This window comes from Leucoraja erinacea, chromosome 1 (genome assembly GCF_028641065.1).
Source record: "Leucoraja erinacea ecotype New England chromosome 1, Leri_hhj_1, whole genome shotgun sequence".
NCBI lineage: Eukaryota > Metazoa > Chordata > Chondrichthyes > Rajiformes > Rajidae > Leucoraja > Leucoraja erinaceus.
This window is the reverse complement of record NC_073377.1, coordinates 131,656,465-131,661,082: the sequence shown is the minus strand read 5'-3', so window position 1 is coordinate 131,661,082 and position 4,618 is coordinate 131,656,465. Positions and strand designations below refer to the sequence as shown.

General features: G+C 45.5%; 1 long non-coding RNA gene across 1 annotated transcript; it reads left to right on the top strand.

Annotated features, from left to right (window-relative positions):
* Positions 1–2,439: 2,439 nt before the first annotated feature.
* On the top strand, positions 2,440–4,219 carry LOC129699774 (uncharacterized). The gene is made up of 2 exons (XR_008723939.1): positions 2,440–2,926; positions 4,004–4,219. It is a non-coding gene; the product is annotated as an uncharacterized LOC129699774 (long non-coding RNA).
* The last annotated feature ends 399 nt before the right edge of the window (positions 4,220–4,618 follow it).

The window sequence follows — 4,618 nt, the reverse complement described above, 5'->3', positions numbered from 1 at the left end:
GGGTAAAACAGCTCGATGAGGAGGCTAAAACCTTGGGGCTCATAAAGGCGGCAACAGGTAGGACCTTCTACACATGACGACAGCACCCCTACGCACCCACCAGCAGAGCAAGACACACAGAAGCTGGTGAAAGCTCAAAGGCCGGGCAAACAGAACAGAGGTCTTTCTTTAGGCCATGGCCCAGGCCAGCCTTCGTGGTAGATACGCAAACCCCACACTCCGGCGCCTCAACCTCTACGGTGACAGAACAGGAATAAATAAACTTTCCACTGGTAACCATGGAGGTAGGTGAGCCTGGTCCCTTCCAAAAAACAGGAAGTGTAAATAATACACAAATTGGTGGTAGATTACACTTTTTTTGGGAGGCATGGAGTGCAATAACTACTGACACTTATATCCTACATAGTATTCAGGGATATACAATTGAATTTGTGCACAAAAACTATCCTCCAGTTCAGCATATACCGAACCGAACGTTTGTGCTTTCACGACAAGAAAAACTGGAAGCGCATGCTGAACTGGAGAGGCTATATGCTAAGGGGGTCATTGAAAAAACCCAACACGACTCACTGGAATTCATGTCAAATATCTTTACAAAAAACAAAAAAGATGGTGGTTGCCGCATCATTATAGATTTGACCAAACTGAATACATTTGTGCAGTATATTCATTTCAAAATGGAAACCTTTGTTAATGCCAAACAATTGATTTCCAAAGGCTACTTCATGGCTTGCATCGATTTAAAAGATGCTTACTATTCAGTGCCTATACGGGAAGGATCACAGACGTTATTTAAAATGTAACTGGATGGGGCAGCACTGACAGTATAGAGCACTGCCTAATGGATAACATCCGCCCCCAGATTATTTACCAACATTTTGAAACCAGCCCTAGCATTTCTTCAGAAACAAAAACATATGGTCATGGCTTACCTAGATGACATATTAATTGTGGGGAAAACTTTGGAATTAGCCAAAATAGATGTATCAGCCACCAAACAATTGTTTGAGAAACTGGGGTTTATCATCCATCCAGTTAAATCTAAGCTAACGCCTTCCACCACTATGGATTACTTGGGGTTCACCATTGACTCAGTTCACATGTCGGTGACTTTACCTAAGGACAAGACAACAGACTTAACTGAGGCCTGCAACAACTTCATTGACATCAGTGAACCATCTATTCGACTGGTAGCAAGGGTAATTGGCAAAATTGTGGCTGCTTTTCCAGCCACACAGTTTGGACCTTTGCATTACCAAAATTTACAAAGGGCAAAGGTACAAGCACTAAAAATCAATACTGGTCGTTTTGATAGGCCAATGAAGCTACCAATCAAAGCAATTACGGAATTACAATGGTGGAGGGAAAACATTTGGCATTGTTCCAGCCCTATCATTGTCAGCAACCCTTCAGCGGTGCTACAAACTGATGCCAGTGCTCATGGTTGGGGTGCTACTAATTACATCTCTAGTTGTGGAGGTAGATGGGATGCACAAGAGGCATCATTACTTCAGACACATGGCATAAACTACTTGGAAATGTTAGGTGCGTTCTATGGTCTAAAATCATACTGTTCAGAAATACATCACCTGCATGTTAGACTACAGATTGATAACACCACCGTGGTGGCATATATTAACTGTATGGGTGGAATCAAGTCGGTAACATGTGATAATCTGGCTAACACAATTTGGCAATGGTGTATTCAGAAAAATATTTGGATATCAGCTTGTTACCTACCAGGTAACCTCAATTCAGTGGCAGACACCAGGTCACGAAAATTCAATGACAACATCATGGATGTTGGGCCGTAAAGTGTTTGCTGATATTGTAGCATGATATGGAACACTAGATATCAATCTATTTGCATCTCGGCTTAATCACCAGTTGCCAAACTATGTTTCTTGGGAACCAGAACCTGGGGCATCAACGATGGATGCCATCTCGCTGCATTGGGGGAAATTGTTTTTCTATGCATTCCCCCCTTTCTGCCTCATCAGTCGGGTATTACGCAAAATACAACAAGACTCGGCGTCTGGTATTTTGGTAGTGCCCGATTGGCCTACTCAACCATGGTTCCCTGTGATTCTCGATATGGTCTTTGAAACATGCATATCTGTTCTGAAACGACCAGATTTGTTGGTTCATCCCGTAACGGGGGAAAGCCATCCATGCCATAATAGGACAAATTTGTTGACTTGTAGAATCTAAAAAAAACACTTCTGGACCTGGGGCTGACGGACTGAACAATGAACATAATCACAGTGGCTCACAGGCAGTCCACCAAGAAACAATATCTATCATGTTGGCGCCGTCCTGTAGGGGGTATGGCTGCCTAGCCTGCAGCTGTCTGTTTTTTTCATCTCTTTTTCTATTTTTAGTTAGTTTAGTGTTTTGTTTTGAGGAGTTCTAGGTTTTTTGTGTGGGGGGGGAGGGGGGGGGAGGGGGAAACTAATTTTCAGGGTCCCTACCTGGTCGGAGATGCAGCTTTTCTCCGGGCTGCAGCTTCGACCCGTCCTCGCGGCCTACCAGCGCGCCTGGAGCGGCGTCTCCTGAGGGGACCGCCTGGAGCTTCGGCATCGGCGGCGGCACCGACTCAGCAGCGGCGGCAGCACCGCCTCAGAAGGGGCGGCACCGACTCAGCAGCGGCAGCGGCGGCACTGGCTCAGAGGCGGCACTGACTCAGCAGCGGCGGCGGCGGCACCGGCTCAGAGGCGGCACCGGCTCTGTGGTGGCGGCACCAGCGACGGCACCGGTTCAGCAGCGGCAGCATCATCTTAGCAGCAGCAGCGGCGGCGGCACCGGCTGCAGTGGTACCAGCTCGGCATCGGCACCAGCTCGGCCTCGGCGGAGCTGCGGGTCGGAGGGCGGTGGTGCAGCGCTGGAGCGCCAATGCGGGGCTGGCGGTGACTTCGCTGAAACTCTGGTAACTGTAGCTGGGTCCGTTGTGGAGCTGTGGGTTTGTGGAGTGGCTGCGGGCAGCGGCGCTGAAATTTCCATCGGGAGCCTGGGATCTCCTGATGAGATCGCCAGTTGAGCTCCATTCGGCATGGCCCTGTCGGCTCCGGAAGCCAAGGTCTCGAGTAAGGAGGCCCGACTATGGGTGGACATGGGGATGGGACTGGACTTTGTGCCTTTCCCCACAATGGGAACCATTGTGGGGGGCATGTTTTGATGTTGAAACTATCTATTACTGTCATGTTGTATTCTTTTTTAATGTGCTGCATGGCAAAAAGAATTTCACTACACCTAGGTGTATGTGACAAAATAAATTTGAAATTTGAAATTTGAAGTGGGAAATATATTGTTCTAGGAACATCATCACTTACTGTATGACAAACATTACTTCTGTTCTGGATTTCCTGGCTAGCCTCCACTATGATGAGGGGCTCAGTTATAGTGCCATAAAATGCACCAGAAGTGCCCTTTCAGCGTATCTGTGGCAAGGATCAGAGCGTCATTCTGTTGGGACTCACCCCCTGGTAACTAAACTTATGAGGGGAATTTTTAATATTAATCCCCTAGGACAAGGTATTCCCAAATATGGGGTGTGAGTGTAGTCCTTACGCTCCTGAGGAATTGGTCAACAGCAACAGCTCTGTCCCTGCAAGGACTAACACATAAAATAGTCATGCTGACCATTGGCATTGGTCTCAGCATAAAGAGTTCAGTCATTACATAAATTAAGGCTGGATAGTATGACCACTTCAATGAGTAAAATAACCTTTTACATCCACGAATTAGTTAAACAGAACAGACCGGGATCGTCAGGCCTCAAAATAGAATTCAGAGCTTAGCCAATAGATGATCGTCTATGCATTATGAGGCATTTATTATTATACATAGAGAACACTAAACAGCTCAAAGGCAATGAGATGGCATTACTGATCAGCCACAAACAGCCCCATAATAGGGTATCTGTACAAACAATTTCCAGATGGCTGAAACAGGTTTTAACGGCTGCTGGGGTGGATACTAACATATTCAAATCTCATTCCACCAGGGCTGCAGCTACATCGGCAGCAATGGAATTGGACGTACCTATGGACCAAATCCTGGGGACAGCAGGATGGTCAAAAGAGAAAACTTTTCAACTATATTACAATAAATATATTACAATAAACCTGTGACATTTGCAGATTCCATTTTAAGTTCTGTATCATGATTTACCCCATAAGATAGGGGCTATAATTTTGTTTGTTAATAAATTCATCATGGTTTTTCAATGTCTGATTCATGTTTGAATACGTTAACCCAATTCCTCCCTTAGTCAAATAAGGCAGACATGAGGCATGGACTCGTTCCACGGCATGAAATCACAGAGCTTTAAAATCTTCACGTAGTCACTCACGTGACTCTGAAGTAAAATAGTAAGATTAAACGAGCTTACCAGTTTGAAGTTTGATCTTTATTTTATGAGGAGTAACGTTGAGGGATTACGTGCCCTCTGCTCCCACCCTCGATCATAAAGTTCAACTGGTATCCTATTTCTCTAATCTTACTATGATCAATTCATTACTGTTATCTGTGATTTCACATCGCTGCTTTGAAGATTGACACGCATGCGTCCTGGCGGGTTCTTCACGTAATCCCTCAATGTTACTCCTCATAAAATAAA